This window comes from Hydra vulgaris, chromosome 03, assembly GCF_038396675.1.
Source record: "Hydra vulgaris chromosome 03, alternate assembly HydraT2T_AEP".
Taxonomy (NCBI): Eukaryota; Metazoa; Cnidaria; class Hydrozoa; order Anthoathecata; family Hydridae; genus Hydra; species Hydra vulgaris.
Genome location: NC_088922.1, coordinates 10,596,859 through 10,605,947, shown reverse-complemented (window position 1 = coordinate 10,605,947; position 9,089 = coordinate 10,596,859).

Genomic DNA, 9,089 nt, shown 5'->3' with positions numbered 1-9,089 from the left:
CAAGTTTAGTTAGGATTTTAATCGGTTAAATTTTCTAGCCTTGTGACAAGAACATTAATTGCTTCACAGTTTTTGCCTGATGGCAAGTTTCCTTGTTTTGCATGAAGAGATCAAACTTTCTTATTCAAAACTAATTGGACACATTGTCCTTAAATTTTCCAAATAAATTTCGTACTTTACAGTCTCACTTTGTTGTAAAAGGTATAATCCAGCAGCACAACTGTTTAAGGTGGTTGCACCCAGGGCCGGCGCTTTGAAAGAAAAAATGGTCCTCTTTTTTCAAAATTTGCCAACTGACTGCCTGAATTTGTCTACTAAATGAACGAAAAAGTCTTTGATGGGGGGGGGGGGTTCACACTTCCTTCGCACCAGCCTTAATTGCACCCAAAATTATAATTACTAGACATTACCTAAAAGAAAATGGGGCATATTAAAGATTAAAGCGTGGGTTTGGTAGCCGGTGAACATTGACTTTATGCTGCAAACTGCCTAATATGTACTTTCTTGGAGATCATGGCTCCTCTACACACTTTTACATTTCAATTTTTGTTTTCTCTGCAAAATTAGAGGCAATAAAGGTATTCTTTTGAGAAAGGTTTTAATGCAGCACAATACGATAAAAGATTACGATTCATGGTAAGGTGCCTTTATACTATACGGGCCTTTATACTATACTGTATTTTGCTTTCCAATGTTTGAAAAGTTAATGTGCAAAACTGGATAGTGTGGTGGAAAGTATATTGATATTGAATACCTTGATGAAAGCACAAATGAGTTGTCAGTGAATATACCTATTTAATTTGCATTTAGTGTGCCTGTTAGAAATCCCAAAGGAATATTAGAAATCAAAAAACAATCTAAAAAATTGAACAAGGTAATAGAGCAATAAAAACAGTTATATCAATTTTGAATATGACCCTAACATATCCTAGTTTAATGCACTGTCCTCGTACCAATGATTCAATATCTGTTTTTGTATAATAAACAACATGAAAAAATCTTTTTAGGTTTATTTTATCATTGCGCAAATAGAATCATGAAGCGAGAAGAGATCAATTTTTGCTGTGTGAGCTGGTGCAAGTATTAGCAAGATAAAAAAAAGTACAAGCTATCAATTAATTTTCTAACAGAAACTAAAAACATTCTTTAGGACACATTATTGGCACCTCGGTCAAAAGATTTCTAATTATCTTGATAGTGCAAAACAAAATTTCAATGAAGCTTTCACCCAGAGTAAAAAAATGTCCACAAAATGTTTAATTAAAAGATATAGAAAATGCTTCTAGATTTGGATGTTGTTTTAGTTTTTATAAGTTACAATAATGGTTTGAGAGTTTTTTAAATATTTCATATTGTTTGCTACTTATGTCTGAAAATTTTTGTTTAAAAAATTGTGGCTGGTTTTTGATTTTTAAGCAGTTTTAGTTTAATAAATGCTTAGCTTTGTATAGTATGCCAATATTTTTTTGAAATTTTATCTTCTATTGTTTTATGTGTTCTCTCCATGTCACGTTTTTGTCAAATATCACCCTTAAAAACTTAAATAATGGCTCTAATTATTTTAGAGTTGACAAAATAAAGATCAGGAAATTTATATGGAATATTTTCATTATCGTGAAAAAAAGCATACTTAGTTTTATTTAAATTTTGGGCAAGTTTTTCCTCTTAAACCATTCTGCTAGATTTAAAAATTTCTTATTTAGTATTTTAAATTAAAGGGAGATTTCTCCATTAGAAAAAAATAAATTCGTATCATCTGCAAATAAAACTGAGTTTAAAATGTTTGAAAATTTATAAAAATCATTTATATAAATAAGAAATAAAATTGGACCAAGAATTGAGCCTTAGGAACTAATCTCTATTATGAGAACTACAGAAAGAATTTATAAGTAAATGTCTTTATTTAGCACAGAGTGCTCTTTCAAAGGAATTTAGAGAAAAAGGATACTTAACGGTCCTTGGTTTATGCACTTCAAAAAGAAAAGTCAGGAGGTAAAGAGCTTTACTATAAAGAGCCTTTACAAAACCTTTACAAAAGTTTTTGGATACGAGGCGGTCAGGTCGTTTTACCTTTACAATAATAACTGCAAATTGAACGGAAGAAGTTATTGTTGCCTTCACTCAAACAAAGCATGAACTTGACTTTACCAGTGACGTTCTAAATTAAGTCAAGCCCTTAATAAAAATTTTAAAATTGTTAGAAACTGTTGTGATTTTTAAAACAAAACTTTATAAGTTGAAAGACAAAACTTGTATCATTCAGCTGCTTATATTGGCTGGATAGCTCAGTTGGTTAAAGCGTCAAACGAAAAGTTAAAACCCGGTATCTGTTCAAATCCTGCCACCGCCAACTCAGCAACAGTAGTACTTTTGTACGCAATAATGTTGGTCAATAACGGACGCTGCTTTGGATTAGTCCTAATGACTATTTGTGACTGTTCCTAGGCTAAGCCAACAATATCTTTGGATAAAAGAAAATTGTATAGAAAATTATAGCATGAAAAAAATAAAAATAATAATAACGGTCACATCAGTTTTTCATAAGTAAATTAATTGGCTGAAGCTAAAGACGTTGCGGATATTCTAAAGTTGGTCACAATAGTTTTTCATAAGTAAATAATTTGGCTGAAGCTAAAGTTTCGGATGCTCTAAAATTGGTCACATCATAAAAAATTAAATAATTTGGATGTTTAAACCGTTGCGGATACTCTTGGCATTAAATGATGACAGTAAAATAGTATTATAATCGGCGCCTGATTACCGCTTTATAACCGGGTGTTATAAAATTTCTCAGCAGCCCTGCATCAGAATATAATGCATACTTTTATATTTGAGTTATTTCATATTTTAGGCTTTAGCTTTTACTCAGAGGCATCCTGAGGTGGGGGCGTATGGGTATCTAGCCACCCTACTAAATTTACTAGTCACTTGTTCTATTTGTTCTATATATACTAGTAATATTTGCCGACTCCAGTGTACTAGTTACTAGTACACTGGAGTCGGCAAATATCAGCTGAGAACCTTTTCTTTTTTAGATCTTAGTCGGCAAATAGTTTTTTTTCGGCCCCCTCCTTCCTAAAAAATATCTTTGGACGGCCCTGTTTTTACTTGTGAAAAAAGTTATAGTTTAACTAAAAAACTTTTTTTAGCTAAACTATAATCTTTTCTAATTGACTTTTTTTTCTTTCTGGAATTTCTTGATGATCTGTAGTCAATATTTTTTGAAGAACAGTAGTGTTACTAGTCCGAATTTTATTGCTTCATACGGTGCATGCTTTTTCTTCTAAAATAGTATTTGTTCAAGTTTGCTGATTATGAAGCTGGCTGTTTGAAATTGTACAAGTTTCTGGGGGTCTAAATATGTGACCTTTGTAAGATATTTGCAGCTAGTTGAAGAAGAATTAATAAATAAACCAAACTTGCTTTTTGCAAGTTTGAATTCACAAATAAATTTTTAAAATAAGTATTTGAGATAAAAAAAAATTAGCAAGGATTGAAAAAATTTAAGCGTAAACATAATATCAGAGCAAAAACTTAAATAATGTTTGTTTGTTTTCTACTCCACCGACTGTTTTGATTCTTATACCACCAACTGTTTCATTTCTTATGCCAACCTCTGTTTCAGTAACAAGGCTTTTTTAACTGAGGTATTACAGTTTATTTTTTAATTTCTTGACTTAAAAAAGCCTAAAATCATGTGCTAGGATCTTGCCTATCTGTTGAGTATGATTTGTGATTATCTAAAAATGCCTTTGTTAAATAGAGAAGTTCGTCGTACGAGTGTTTTTTGGATTTCAACAGGAAGTAATGTTTTTTGTATAAAGGATATGTCAAAGAAAAACAAACGTCTTTTATATTATGTTACCCACGTATTACATGCTAAATACATAAACTTTTTTTAAATGATCATAAATACTTCTATTGAATGTAAATAGTTTTAAAGTACAGTGTGCTCAAAGCGTTAGCGTAATAAATTATGAATAAAAGTATAATACAAAAAAAAAGAAAATACTGATAAAAGTTTTTATTAATCATCACTATATTAAAGAATTAGTGCATCAAAAGATAAAAATTTAATGATGTTTAATATACTTAAAAAAAAATTAATCTCTGTCATCCATCCTGAAGAATTTGTTGATCTATCCTATTCCTCCGTCGTATTGCTATTGATCTTATTGTTCCATCACAAATAAAGTTTTAAGTTTAAATATCACCATTTAAAGATAAATATAGAACAGATAAAATATGAAGGAATGCAATTGTTGAATGCATTGACCGCCAATTATTTAATAACGTGTCTTCATTGGCTGCTGAAGCTTACAACATGACCGACGACATGGGTTTCAAAGTAAAGGGTACAATCGTCAACTTCTAAAAAAAGGCCTCTATATTTAAAATTTTTCTGAAAAAAAAAAAAAAAAAAGGTCTTATAGAAAAAAAGTAGGGGCACGTGCCCCCTGGCGCCACCGGTATCGTCTACCCAGTAGAAATGCGACTGGCCGTTGCACTGTTACGACTTCTGTCTCATCAATATTCCTTATGTCTAATTTGATCACTTTATTCTCGTCAAAGCATTGATTTTCATTATTTTTATTTATCATTTTTGTTTCGATTTTTTTAAATAAGTTTTAACAAAGCCTGCACAACTCTTTTTCAAAATTTTTATGTACTATTCTTAACTAAATTTATATTCATAAATAAATTATACATTGCATACAATAATCTCTTAGCGATCAAAAATTTTCGTCTTCTGGCGCCCCAGAAGACGAAAATTTTTGATTTCGTCTTCTTGGCGCCCCAGGCGCCAGATGACGAAAGACAAAAAAAAATTATGACGAGATTTTAATTAAAAAAGAGTAAAACAATTTTATTAATGAGGTATAATATAAATAAGTTTACTTAGAGATGTGCATAGCAATTAACTTAGCTTAATTTATATTACCAAAGAATTAAAGTTTTAAATAATTTATTTCTTTTCTTTAGTTGGCGGGGACCAAACAAAAACAAATTTGACTTGTTTTTTATATTGACGACATTGAAGTAGAGACAAGGTCTTATCCAAACAAAACGTTTTCTTGTTAAAGAGTCTTGTTAAAGTAAACGCATTGTTAAAAAAAAAAGAAACAAAAAATAAAGATCGCGGATACTCAATAAAGACTATCAGGTAGAAGGATGTTAAAAACCAAGTTACAAAACGTTGGTGCGTTTACGCTTTCTTATCAAACTCAGCATTTAATTTTAAAAAATTACCTGTCTAAAACCCCAACTAATCAAATACTATACAGAATGTCAACACTTTTTTACAAACCGTGTTGCAAGCCGTTAGAATAAATTAGGGCAGAATGTAATTGATACACCTACAGTAACCTCTTTTAAGAGTATTTTTATAATGCTACTTCGGCTGCAACAATGTCAACCGTCAGCATATGAAAGCCTGGTTTTGCTTTCCTTTATCAATATTAAACTTTTTATATACAAGTTTCATTGATTATTGTAATAAATAAATAAAAATCTAATATCGCTTTAAATAAATAAATAAAAATCTAATATCGCTTTTCAGCTGGAGTCTGGAGCTAGATAAAAAATCTTGTTTTAGTTGATTTTGGACACCGGCCGTTCAGCTCAGATTGCTGCAACAAAACGACCACGGGAAATTATTACTGCTCTAAAGCCGCTGCTTAAGCTTTAATCAGAATATTGACCCATAATGAGTAGATGACTCTTCTTGGCGATGAAACAGAATTTTTTGCAAAGCAAATGACAACAAATATCTTCCATATAGACAACATTATAGAAAATATTTCGCATCCTAATAGTTTGAAGTAGTCTTCATCATCAGTCGGGGAAACACTTCAGGCTTTCTTAACAAAATATACTTAAATGGTTTATAGCCCATTTTTTAATCTATATGCATTTTAATTCGAATTTTTTAATGCAATGCCAATACCTGTCTCAGAAAGTGGACGACCTCTAAGTAAACTAAAATTGATTTAAAAAATGATTGTCGGACCACTATAAAACACGAGTCTATTGGTATGTATTACATACATGTTAAAAATAAATTGAACACAATTCAATCTTAAGTTATGTTTCTACATTATGGCGATGGTTAAAAAATTGATTTATACATATAAAATTTTAAAATTATTATTAAAGTATAGTAGTAATAATAACTTTTGCTAGTAAAAAAGCAAGAAAATAATGTTTTCAATATTATTTCAAAGATTTTGTTTGTTAATCCAAATTAGTGAATGTGTTGCTTAATTAATTGTGAAAAAGTTATTTAATCCAGATTTTATTTCATCCAGATTAGATCCAAATTTTCTCGAAAATATGAGTGTAAAGTAATAGTATTAAAAATAAAAATTATTATTAAATCATTAACTTGTATAATTGTAGATGTTTTTAATTTAAAAATATAAATACAATACAAAAGTATTCAATATAAGGGGCGCCTAATTGCTGCTATGCCCCGGGCGTCATGAAAGCTCTCGGCGGCCCTGATATATTTATACATATTCGCATAAGCTTTAAAAAGTAATGATTTCATACCAAAGCAACATTTTTTACTTTCATTTTTACACCATTTGCAGCTGACTTAATATTTGCCCTATAATATGTTTGTCCTCGTAATTTACTAATATCTATCCCATTTTCTTTTAGAGAAACCAAAACAGCTTGAGCAACGTGTTTAGCATTTTTTCGTTCAAGTTTCCGAAACTCTAGAAATTCTTTTCGGATTTCCAGCTCAACAGTGTAGAATTATCGCAAGTAAATAGTAAAACATAATTCATTAGCATAGGAATCAGAAGCTTCATCAGCAATGATGCTGTAAAATGGTACCTCTGAGGATTGAGTTATTTTTATAATCCCCTCCTTTATCTGATTACCTATGCGATCAATCTATTCAATTTAAATGCTCCAAGATACGTAAGTACCATTACTTTTTGCTGAAAGGAAGTTTTAAAGTTGCATCAGTTTCAGTTTTGATTACCTATACCTTAAAAACACCAGAACTATTATCCGACGAAGAACCGTGATCTCTATGGCCATGTAGACGAAAATTATATTTTCCGCAGAGAATCAGACATTTTATCAATGAAGTTAGAATAAGCTTGCGTACCTTTTCATTTTATTTTGCATGGTTATCAAGAATAACTGTAATTTGATTGGTTGTAATCATTTCACACTGTAATTTGATTGGTTATTTTTTGTAGCTACTTATATACAAGTTGTATTTTTTTATACTAATTATACATTTAAAATTTTTTCCAAATACCCTTACCCCCCAGGAAAAAAAAGTGCTGAATACTTCCTTGATTCCAGTACTCAAACATTTAAGTACTTGCTTAAAGAAATACACACAGACGCTGAAGTCACAGATAACATTTGTATTGTTAAAGACAAATTTTATCTGAATTAAGTAATTTGATCTAAAAGCTGATTAAAGATTATTGTGATGAATGCAAAAATGTAAAAACGTTGTAAAAAAAGGTGCTCAAGAACCACTTTATCGAAATTGTTTACAAATTTTATGAACGATTTTCATTCTTTTAAATGGAAAACGAACTCTGTTATTACTGTAACATGGGCGGTTTATTTAAACTCTTTAAACAAGACTACAGTCCTACAAAATTGCGTTATTTTATTTTTTCTCTCAAAAACGAGTGCCAGAATTGTTTACATATTTGCATATACCATCTATATTGCAGTTACTATCCTTACCCATTACATATTCGATATAATATGTTAGGGATTAGCAACACCGAACAATAATGCCAATTTTATGTATATAGTTTGGCCTAGTTAAACAATTTTTAAAAGCACTTGACAAAGTTTGTGATGTAATTAAAAAATAAAACTCCCAAATTGAGTTCTGGAAAAGCAGTAGAAAATATTTTCAATAGACCACTGTTGAGGCAGCTGTTTTCTGCTGTCTACTTGATTTGCTAGTACCAGCACTACTACTACTTTATCTGTGTTTAGATGACACTTTGAGAATAGTTAAAAAAGTAGCATATTTATTTGTTCGAAATGTTCGCAGTTAAGTTCGATGATTATTTTTTTGAAATGTTTGCAGTAGAGTTTGATGGTTATTTTTTGAAATGTTTGCAGTTGAGTTATCTCTAAATAAAAATATGATGAAGTATGAAAGCTATAATACTTTACTCAAACTTCACTTTTTAAGTCTCCGTTCTTCCCAGAAAATATGAAAAGTATATTTGATAAGAATGAAAAACGATTTTATCAAGATTTATAAATCATCATAAAGGAATACCTTTACCATAATCACTTGCTGACTTCTACTGTACTTTAGTGTGTAATTCAAACATTTCTCACGATAGATTGGGTATTGCGGTTAATCCTCCTCCGGCTAATTGCCATGTAAAGGTCACATACCCAGTGGGTGATGATGCTCACTAAAGAGTATCATCACCCACTTCGCTGACCAAGAGTAAGTGATTTTAAAAAGAACAAAGTAAGTTTGAGTGAAAGTTAGAAGAAGTTGTGTTAGAAAGATAGCATAGAGAAAGCGGAAAGATATTGCACTGAATGTTAGTGCAATTTATACTATTAATTATATTACCTAATTAATGTATTTGTATAGACGTAACCATCATTGCTGATAAGTTTGTTTACATGTACTATATTTCTTTTCTTTACATCTTTTTCACAAAAGATTTGGTATTGTGGTTTATCATCCTCCGGCTAATTGCCATATATACCTATATAGATTCCACATACCAAAGCCTGCGAAGACGAGTTCAGATCACTAAGGAGCATCATGACACTCCTCTAGGGTAAAAAAAGACAAGGATTTTCTTATCACTACGTCTCAGAGAATAGAGAAATTTAAATATTTATTTAGTGAGGCATTAAGCAATTTATTTTATGATGTTGCTTTATGAGTTCCACAAAATTTTTTAAAAACACACAGTATTTACATAACAGTTCTTGCTTTTTTTTGTTGTTGTTGAATTCGTAAGCCAGTTAAACGTTTCAAAATGTTTTTTTCAAGAAATAACATTAAACTTCCTAATATATGAATATATAAGGAAGTTTAATGTTATTTCTTAAATATGAACTTC